Below are 11,035 nucleotides of genomic sequence, written 5' to 3'. Positions count from 1 at the left end.
AGTCAGTGTCTTTCCGCTGTCCCCTCTTACCCCCCAGGGCTTTCTGCTTTACTCAGGGGAACAAGCACCACTCTGGCCCCATGGAGTACAGGAAAAACACTCCTATAGCTCTGTCTGGCAATTCCTCTGGCTCTCTGGAGACACGACCTTATCAGCAGGCTTTCTCCTGCTACACCGGGCAGTCTTACAGGTATTGCCAAATGTGTTCAAATTTAATTGATCGCATTGTATATCTGGTCAAATACGGCCATTTGACCGATTTAATTAGAACAAATTTGGCAATCAATACCGAACATGGGGACCCAGGGTTGCGGGGGCGTCCCCTGCTCCCCATGTTTGGTAGTGATTGCCTTGCAGGTAGTGGGGGTGTCCCCTACTTCCTGGGGACTGGAGGGGATGAAGGGGGGGGAAAGAAAAGTGGACCCTGCAGCATTGCAAACCCAACCCGCGTGAGAGGGATGGAACTGATGCTGCAGGGTCATCCAGCTCATTCTAATTGCCAAGCATGTGTGTTCCTTTAAAAATTTGTTACAGGGTTTGAGGAAAGTGGTAGGTCTCTGCACCTCCCTTCGTTATCTAGGGTGGTTGCTTTGGTGTATGTTAGCCGTCTGCAGTGACCTAACTGTAATTGACATTCCCCTAGTCAATCAAGATAAATGTGTACTTTGTTTGTTAGATAGGTAAGGCACTGCGCCATGGCTAAGAAATATTTGCTCAGCAAGAAGTGTACATTAGATATTCAAGATTGTAATTGGAAACAGTAAGGTCCTCATTCCGAGTTTGGAGGTAAGTACCGTCCCTTACCGGCATGGCGCAAAAAGCGTGTCCGAGCTTGCAGTAGCCCACTAAAAGTGCACTATTACGAATTTGCGGGCACAAGCTTTGCGCCATGCCTGTAAGAGACCTAGCGCAATGCCGCAAAAGGGGCTGAAAAACCCCCTACCGGCATGAATCGCACCATAGACAACACTACCACCATAGACCAAAGCGGCATTAGTGGTGACCATAAATAGCGGTCACCGTTATTTACAGTCACCGTTAAATTGCGGAACCGGAAATAGCGTCATCGCATATGAACGGGAAAGAGACAGCGTCCATCTTTAAAAACACAATCCATTGCCATCCTCACCACACAGGACCCCTGGACACTGGTGACCGACTGGAAAGTTCCTACAACCACCCAGGAATGCCCAAAGCACCAAAGAAGGGAGCTGCCCGCCTCCGAAAGGAGCGGTTCAGCCCAGATGAGCTGCAAATGCTAGATACCTACCTACATGCTGGGAATGTTTTTAGCAGCAACATGCGGAGGGAGGCGGTGCAGAAAAAGAAAAAGAAATCTGGGCACTAGTATGCCAGAAGGTGAGTGCAGTGCGCAACACCCCCCACACCGTAAAGGATTGCCGCAAAAGGTTGGATGACCTGCGGCTGAGGACGCAGAGCATCCTTTCTGCGAACTGAAACCAGGCCTTGGACACCGGAGGATGACCAAGTTCGGCAATAAAGCTCATGCCGTGGGAGGAGACATGTGCGGGCATGATAGGGGCCGAATCCATTGAAGGGGTCAGAGAAATGGAGTGTGCCGCCACGTCATCCACTGATGGAGGTGAGTGTCCAAAGTAAATACTGCTAAGGCAAATGTGATGAAAGTCACTGCTAACGTCTGGCCAAAGAGTCACGCCATGGTCGGCCACACACCCGCCCCTGTAAATCATGCCGAAGCAAGTGAGACCCAAGCCATTGCCAGGTACAAGGCCGTAACGTACATGACACATACCACACAAAGTTGCTAATTCCATGAGGCACACAGGTTAGTTGATGTAAATAGTGTGCATGTTAGACAGAACAGTACCTGGCCAACATGAGTGACACGACACATGCATGCATTTACCACCCATGTATGGAATGACGTGCCGTTCCCTACACAAATGCTGATTACCCACAATTGTCTGAATGTGCTATCGTAGCCATGTATGCATGCTGGCTATCCAAACATCACTGATGCCGTCCCTCTCTTCCACCCCATAGGCAGTGAGCATGACAGTGAGGAGCAGGACAGCAACCGTCCCAGCACATTCAGGGGCCAAGGCAGGGGCCGCCGTGTCCCAGCGACAAAGACACCACTGGGACGTACACCACCAGCACCAGCAAGGCCTGTGGAGGGTGCACCACCCCCACCCCTCTCTGCACTGCCTGCAGACACCTGCCCATCGCCACGGTCCGAAGAGTCCAGTGTGGCTGGGGAGGTGGCAGCCAAGGCCCCCTTCGAAGTTGAGGACAGCCCCAATGACATCTGGGGAACAACTGAGGACAACACTGTGGATGTCGTGCACACCCCTGAAGATTTCTCAAACCCCCAGGTATCCTTCAGTGACTCTGGTGAGAATGACACACTGGAGCAGTCTGGCCAAGGACAGACACAGAGACATGGCAGTCCCGTGTACAGTTCCGTTGAGGAAGCGCCGGCAGGACATGTCAGCCCGATCCCCAGCAGGGCCACCGCTTCATCCGCCGGTGCACAGCGGGCTGACCAGCTCTCTGCCCTGATATTGGAATTTGTGTAGGACAATCGCCAGGCCAGGGAGGAGTGGCATGCTGATTTGAGGGCACTGGACCAGTCCATAACGGAAAACACTAACCACCTCTGCGAGGTGCTCGGCCGCATAGCCGATGCTTTGGAGGCTGCTCATCCTGGCCAACAGCCTCAGCATGAGGACACACCGTCCACAAGCAACTCCACCCAGACCAGCCTGCTCCGTCGGTCGCTCTGTACGCAGTGCTGACGGGACATGCCTCGCCCTGGCTCCGGGAGCGCAGAGTGACTATACTGGCAGCCACATGTGGGCTACGAGGACCCTATGGGACTAGTGTGGGGCTGTTGTGGTGGGAGGGGGAGGGGATGAGGGTGTGTGGGGGAGTTGTGGGGGGAGGGGAAGGGGGCTGAGGGTGTGTGGGGGAGTTGTGGGGGGAGAGGGAGGGAGGGAAGGTGGTGGAGGGTTTGTATTTCACATTGATATTTTCACTTCTAATACACCTGTTGTGTTACAAAAAAATAACCAGAGTGGACATTCATCCTTGCGCATTTGTCATTTAGTCTTGCACAGTGCATAGTGTACATGTATCCCCACACCCAGTGCCCTATGTCCTAACATTATGTCACCCTCTGCTGACTTGTGTGTCAGAAATATTGCGCAATCAATGACTGCCGCACGGCACGTCCCTCCTGTGCATCGGCACCGTGTTGATGTCCTGCCACATCTTCCTCCTCCCCTTCATCATCATCAGGTGGTAGCAGTTCCATGTCAGTGGGCAGAGGCACATTCCGACGAATGCACATATTGTGCATCATTACACATGCCATGGTGATCTTGGCCACCTTCTTATGGCTGTAAAGGAGTGCCCCACCCGACTGGCTGAGGCAGCAAAATCGTGCCTTCAACAGGCCAAGGGTCTGCTCTAACACCACACGTGTACGGGTATGGCAACGATTGTAGTCCTCCTCGTGCCTGTTCTGTGGGTTTCAGACAGGGGTCATGAGCCACGGCTTCAAGGGATAGCCACCATCACCTGCATAAGAGTGGAATGAAGGTAAGTGTTCGCACATTCATGTAGGACAACTGTACTAGTCTCACATGGAAGCAGGTAATTTGTGCCCACACGCACATGTCCCTGGATACATTGACCCCATTTCTGGCCCCGCTATGTGTTCTGTGAAATGGACTGATGGTGTGGGCTGCATCTTCAAGATGGGTCATGGTGTGCACTGACATCTTGTTGCGCGTGCATCGTATATGCATACAGCAGTGCTGGTGTAAAATCAGTGATGAGTAGTGTTCTGTGGAATTTGGAAGTAGAGAGTGTTGGCTGTAGTCAGTTCTATATTGGGCATTCTGCACTGATCAGTTCCATGGTGACATGCAGCATTCCTATGGCTGTGCCAAACCAGTGACACACTGTGGTATCCCTGGTTGACTCAGTTCAATGCACGGCCAGGGATGACTGTCCTGTGTGGTGATATGCTGGAGACAGCAACATGGTGCATATGCAGTGCATAGTGCAGGATGACCTTACTGTGTGTGAGGCCACTGATGAGTGGTGCATGTGTTGTGGGATGCGGGCTGGTTACCTGTTAGTAATGTGATGATAGGTGTCGGCCTTACTTCATCACTATGGGATTTGGTTGTCATGTACCATTTCAGTTGCTTTGGGGCCCAGTGTTCGGTGATGTGCACATCATGCACTGACGTCAACATTCCCACCCAGGTGGAGTATGCATCCCCCCATTCCCACCCAGGTGGAGTATGCATCCCCCCATTCCCACCCAGGTGGAGTATGCATCCCCCCCATTCCCACCCAGGTGGAGTATGCATCCCCCCCATTCCCACCCAGGTGGAGTATGCACCCCCCCATTCCCACCCAGGTGGAGTATGCATCCCCCCATTCCCACCCTGGTGGAGTATGCATCCCCCATTCCCACCCAGGTGGAGTATGCATCCCTCCCCCATTCCCACCCAGGTGGAGTATGCACCCCCCCCATTCCCACCCAGGTGGAGTATGCATCCCCCCATTCACACACGGTTGGAATATGCATCCCCCCATACCCACCCAGGTGGAGTATGCATCCCCCCATTCACACACGATTGTAGTATGCAGCCACCCACCTGACAACCCCGATGCACTGCCATGGCCCAGTCAGGCAACTCACCAAGCAGCCAGGCACATCGTCCAGCATGTCGCTCCATGTAGCATGGTAGCGTGGAGTTCCGCAGTACCAAAGAGTCATGAGTTGATCCTGGATATCGGGCACAGCAATGTGTGATGATCTTGCTGGCGTTGCATACCATCTGCACATTGATGGAGTGGTATTGCTTGCGGTTGCAATACACCACCTCCATGGCATGCAGGACCACCAACTCCGCGTGGGTGCAGTCGAGGGCACCTACACAATTTGGCATGCATTCCAGTGCATGGAAGGCAACTTTTGTATCGAATATCTCCTGGGGAGTCCATGGTAGGGATATGTAGTCCCTTGTGTGCTTGAGGAGGGCATCCAGCACTTGGTTCAGTATCCGGGAAAATAAGGGTTGTGATATGCCATGCATGTGCCCCACTGTGTGCTGGTAGGTGCCTGTGGCAAGGAAGTGGAGCACAGACACTACCTACAGTAGAGGGGGGATGGCGGTGCGTATTTCTATGAGGCTCACTACGTCGTTGTGTATCAGGTCCACTATGGTGGTGATGGTGTCACGGTCAAGCCGGTACAGGGTGTGGATCTGCTCAGGTGTTAGGTTGAAGAGGGTGGCTCTGATGCGAGGGATTGGGGGCTGCCAGCGTGGTAACAGTGGCTGCACTGGTGGGGCAAGCTCGGCCTGTCTCACCCTCCTTCTCCTCCTGTGTCTCCTCTGTGGTGGCGGCTGTTGTTGTTGCTGTTGTTGTTGTTGAGGCATTGCAAGCAGTGCCTTAAGCTCCAGTTATGCTACTACTATTGGTATCATGTTGGTGTGGGAGGGCGTGTGGTGTGTGGGTGTGCTCCTTTTGTACTGGCCCTGACTCCATTGCCTCCACCTGTGCTGATTGTGTGCACCTGTGGCTCTTGGAAACAATGCTCAGGGCTCTTAACGCCTGGTCGGCGATGCCGGTATTTACACCATGCGGAATGCACTTTTTCGACCTTCAGGAGGCCGTTATTTGCATGTCCGCATCACTTGTGATCTTCTCCGGTTTACGGCATGCCGCTAATGGCGGCATGGTGTGTCGCGTACGCGCGCCCTGACCGCTATTTACGGCATCATACTTTACGGTGCCGTAAATAGCGGTCTGGCTGGTCAGAATAGCCCGTAGCGGTAAGCAATGCCGGTAATCCTTTGTCGGCATCATTTTTCCCTTACCTCCAACCTCGGAATGACCCCCTAAATGTCAGTATTAAGATTGGTACTCAAGAATTTAGTGTTATTGTTTGAGCTTAATACACATGTTGTTTGTAACTTATACACAATGTGTGTATTGGGCGCAAACAATAACGCACAATATGTAACTTACACACAATACATGTATTAGGCTCAAACAATAACACTCAATTCTTGTGTTAGAATGTTTATGCTCTTAAGAAGGCACAATATAGTAGAAACATTCCAGAAGGCAAAAAATACCCACAGGAGGAATGCCAGTTTTATAATACAGGGAATGTAGGGGGGTATCATCACCTGCTAATATGTACGTCTGATCCTCTACATTCCTCCCTTTGGTCGAGTCCTCAACCACCTCCTCAAGTTTTCCTGCTTCTTTGAAACTTGTCTTGAAGAAAGGTTTCTTTGGTATCCAAATATTCATCACCCCCTCAGGGTGCCTGCATTTTTAATAGGTTTGTCCACTCCCCAGGTCATGAAATTGCATTCTCCACTTGAGTTATAGCACACTCAACATCCCACATAATTCTTAGGATCTTTTGGATACAGGAACTTTGTTTCCTCAGGTGCCACAATGCTTGCTTTTATGCTGTCTCTAATGGTAGATTCAGTCTGTACATTGGTTTCTGTTTCATCCTCACATCAATCATGATCTTCATTCCCACTGCTTTCTTTGCTGTTTTCTGCCGTTGTCCAATTATTATCCTTATAGCACAGAATCTGATCATTATCATCACCAATATTGCTCCAAGAAAATAGAATGTACTCGACATCCAGTGAGGAATCCAGGAAAACAGGTATGAGAACCAATCATCATCACCAATAGCCTCTGCCTCCTCCTCTATTTTCGTGTGCAATTCTGTCAACATGGGTATAGCATCCGTCAAAGTCCTGTTCTCACAGTCATGAGATGGTGAGAAAGTACAGCAAGAAGTCCCGACCTTGGCGCAACCACCTCCTTCCATTCCTGTAATCATGTCAAGGACATGCCTGTTCTGGAGGGTCATGAACCTTATGGCCCTCAATTCTTCCTTTATGGCGTTAAATCCTTTTATATGATATGAAATGATATGATATGGCATTTATAACGCGCCTATACACAAGTGTTTCAAGGCGCAATGCGGCAAGGGATGAGGAACAGAGGGAGGACAGACAACGATCCTAATAGGCCAGGTGTCATTCAGATCACGCAAGTGCAGGGGAAGGGGGATGGAGAAAATGCCGGGTGGGAGGGGAGTGGGCACAGTGCAGTACATGGGATACATAGAATACATAAGTAAACAATAAGAACAGTACAGCCATTTGGTGGCAAGTGCCAGGGTAAGTGCAGACATCAGATGTCAGTGCTGGAGGGGGACTGTAGGGATACAGAAAACAGTCCCCATGTGCGGGGGTTGCCAGGGAGGCAGTGCAGGTGTGCACCTGGCGGAGCAGGGGACCTGGGCCCGAGATCAGAGGGTGGCCAGGTAACCAGTGCAGTTTCAGCCAGGAGTTCAGCAGGGGAGAGGGGGAGAGAAAGCAGAAGCAAAGAGAAAGGTTTTGAGGTGCTTCCGGAATCGGAGATGGTTCTCCTCAAGTTTCAGGGAGGCGGGGAAGCTGTTCCAGAGGGAGGCCCCAGCCGAAGAAAGAGATCTACCACCGACTCATTGCTTGGAGAAGCTACTGACCATAAGAGAATTGGAGGCCGATGAGCGAAGAGCTCGAGAAGGAAGATAATTAGGAAGAGAGAGTTGAAGGTATTGAGGCCCCCGACCCCAGATGGCCCTGTGAACAATGCAGAGGGTTTTGAACTTAATCCTTGCAGCCACTGGGAGCCAGTGCAGAGATTTCAGTCCTGGATAGATACGATCCCTGGGCTTGAGGCCAAGAACAAGTCTCGCAGTTCTGTTCTGGATGAGTTGCAGAGGGCGGAGTGTAGATGCAGGCAGATTTAGAAAGAGGCTGTTGAAATAGTCAAGCCTAGAGAGAACCAGAGCTCTGGAGCCAGTGAGCTTCTGGGGGAAGGAGAGGAAAGGAAAAATACCTCTGAGGAGGTGCATCTGATAGTGTGACTTCTTAGAGACATCAGAGATGTGAGGCGAGAAGGAGAGAGTGGAGTCGAAGATGACCGAGAGGTTGTTAGCCTCGCAGCAGGGAGCAGGAAGAGGGCCAAGAGAGGCTGGCCAGAGAGCGACAGGAAAGGAGGGAGCAGGTGTGCCAATGAGGAGAATCTCAGTCTTACTGGCATTAAGGCAGAGATCATTGGCGGCACACCATTCTTGGATAGAGGACAGACAGTCAGAGATGAGAGAAGGAGAAGAGGTGGCTGAAGGTAGCCTGAAAATGAGATGAGTATCATTCGCATAGCACTGGAAGTTGGGGCAGAGAGCGGCAATGCGGTGGGCCAGAAGTGCCAGGTATTGGTAAAACAGCCGGGGAGAGAGGTTAGACCCCTCAGGGATGCCACAGGCAGAGATAGAGGAGAGGAAGGCCCCAAGTTGGACCTGGGAGGGTCGTTCAGAGAGGAAAGAAGTCAGCCATGCCAGAGCCTGAACGGTGGCACCCAGGTTATCAAAGAGACGGTTGAGCATGATGGCACATTTGACCGTGTCAAAGGCAGAAGAGAGATCAAGTAAGATGAGGACACAGGGGGTGTTGGAATCAAGGTTGGCGAGCAGGTCTTCACTGATGTTCAGGAGAACAGTTTCCATGCTTCGGGTGGCTCTGAAGCCAGACTGATGGTCACGAAGACAACCAACAGATTCAGTGTGAAGATAAAGCTGGTAGATGGCCAGCTTTCCCAGGAGTTTGCCCAGGAAAGGAGTGATGGAGATTGAGCGATAGTTAGCCGGGCAGGACAGGTCAGCAGAGGGTTTCTTAAGAAGAGGGTGCAAAAGAAAGTCTTTCAGGGGGGATGGGAAGACTCCAGTGGCGAAGGAGTGGTTGCATAAATCGGACAGAGCAGGAGCCAGGGAGTCAATGTGGTCCTTGATGGTTTTGGAGGAACAGGTATGAACCTGTTTTGATGAGACTTTCATAGATCGGACTTGTCTAGAAACCTCGCCTGGGGAGAACAGGGGAAAGACAGAGAAGGAGGGAGTAGAGGTGGCTGAAGAAGGGCCAGATGAAGAGCAGGGAGTAGAGGGGGGAGAGGAAGAGAGATAGGACAGGATGTCCTGAGTTTTAGAGATGAAATGAGAAGTCAGAGCCCTGCAGAGGGCCTGGGAAGGGACAGGAGAGATGGAGACTGCAGCAGGATTGACCAGTTCTTGTAGATTTTAAAGAGTTCAGCCGAGTTGTTAGATGCCGCTTGGATGCAAGCTCTCTTCTTGGTGTGGACAGAGAGACAGTATTGCCTTTGGAGCAGGCGGCAGGCCAGTTTGTCAGAGGATGTACCCGAAGCATGCCATTTCCGCTCAGCCACCCTGCACTTGCGTTTGAGGGTGACAAGGTCACTTGAGAGATGCACTAGTGAAATCCGAAAAAATAGAAAAAATCAAAAACTCTTTCTCTCAAAACCCAAAAAAGGAACATTCCCATGCTTAAACTGCTGCCATTGTAACAATGTTCAGAAGGGAAATCTTATCAGACATCCATAAACGGGACAAAAATTGCACTTCGTGATTATGCAACGTGTGATAGCAAATGGGAAATTTATGCCTTAAGCTGCCCATGTGGACAGTACTATGTAGGGCAAACCATGAGGAGAGTCAGGATAGGATCTCAGAACATAAATGAAACATCCGAACAAAAAATGAAAAATTCCCGGTGTCCAGACATTTTTTGAAAAAACGCCACACAATCTCACAATTAAGACTCATCATTCTGGAATTGCTAACCAGACCAGTGAGAGGGGGTAATCTGCAACAAATTCTATCTCGTAGAGAAATGTTTTGGATTCACAAACTAGAATCCCTTGAACCAAGAGGTATGAATGAAGAATTCTCATTAAATATGTTCTTGTAAAAAACCACAGACCACCACTTACCCAAGATATGACCTTTTGATGGTCATAGGACGATACACAATCTGCAATGAGACCATTCTCAACACATAATGGGCATCACTTGCTTAATAGGAATTGCATAAACCACACCCTGATTCCGAATTATGATTTTCCCAAATTGGTCACAATTTAGGCACAGAGCCGATAAGAGGTGAGACTACTCTCTTATAGTAGAAACATTTTCTACCTTTTCCTCTTTCTCTCAACTTCCTTTATCTTGTCACAGCCACTTATGCTCTCATCTAAATAACACAAATGAGCTGCAAACCATTTATGGTCACATGTCATTTTATGAAAATGTAAAAATTGACGTAACCTAAATTGTGGAATGATGGCTACCATTGTAACACGTATTTAATAATTGGCTACCATGAACTAATTCCCATCAGTCAGAACTGAATGACCAAACATGTTGCGATAACGCGGCTTGCAATTAGAATCTACTAGTATGTCAGTATTGCAATTTGGCTACAGTATTTTCGGATTCACCCACCATCATGAGTGAATTCTTACACACTTTTCGCATCACACAGGCATGTCTGTGTGATAGTTGTAAAGGATACTCATTTCATTAACATCACACAAGAGTAAAGGCTACTCTGCACTGCATTTCCCAGAAAACCCTTCAACGAACGTGCAGACGTTCCTATAGTCAAAGTGCCGTTCACTAGACGGGCGTTTCCTAGCAACCAGCCTCCTAACTCACACGGCCGCGGCTGCTATGTCGGCTTCATGTGCTCTCAAGACACGAATGGAGGACTGCACCCGCATCAAACAAATTGCCACATTGTCTAAATAGACACTGAGAGGGTGTCCTCTTGATCACATCACGAGTGACGAAATCTCCATTACCCGGACACAGGTTGATGAGAGCATCATAAGCACTCGAGGTGAGCAATATTATGCAAGAGTACTGTGAGTTTAATCCCTGTAGAGAAGGGATGCCTGTGGAAACTGACTACACAGAGTGCATCCTAGATTGATTTTTGTTAATGAGTAAACAGCACCAGCAGATGTTTAAAGCCATTTCCCTATATTACAGGATCTTGTCTGCATATCAAGACTCCTACAGACTGCGTCACCATTTTGAAGCACTGTGTCATCCACTTCGTGCATTGCCCAAAACGTGCTACAGGTAAACAGTTGG

At 49.9% G+C, this 11,035-nt stretch overlaps 1 long non-coding RNA gene across 1 annotated transcript in view; it reads left to right on the top strand.

Annotated features, from left to right (window-relative positions):
• Positions 1-10,572: 10,572 nt before the first annotated feature.
• Positions 10,573-11,035, top strand: part of LOC138521357 (uncharacterized) — a 300,181-nt gene continuing 299,718 nt past the window's right edge. Inside the window, exons 1-2 of the long non-coding RNA XR_011283024.1 lie at positions 10,573-10,778; positions 10,931-11,023. This is a non-coding gene — a long non-coding RNA (uncharacterized lncRNA). The remainder of the gene's footprint in view (positions 10,779-10,930; positions 11,024-11,035) is intronic.

Source organism: Ambystoma mexicanum, chromosome 1q, assembly GCF_040938575.1.
Source record: "Ambystoma mexicanum isolate Mex_15411 chromosome 1q, UKY_AmexF1_1, whole genome shotgun sequence".
Classification (NCBI taxonomy): Eukaryota; Metazoa; Chordata; class Amphibia; order Caudata; family Ambystomatidae; genus Ambystoma; species Ambystoma mexicanum.
This window is presented reverse-complemented; position numbering and strand designations above follow the sequence as displayed.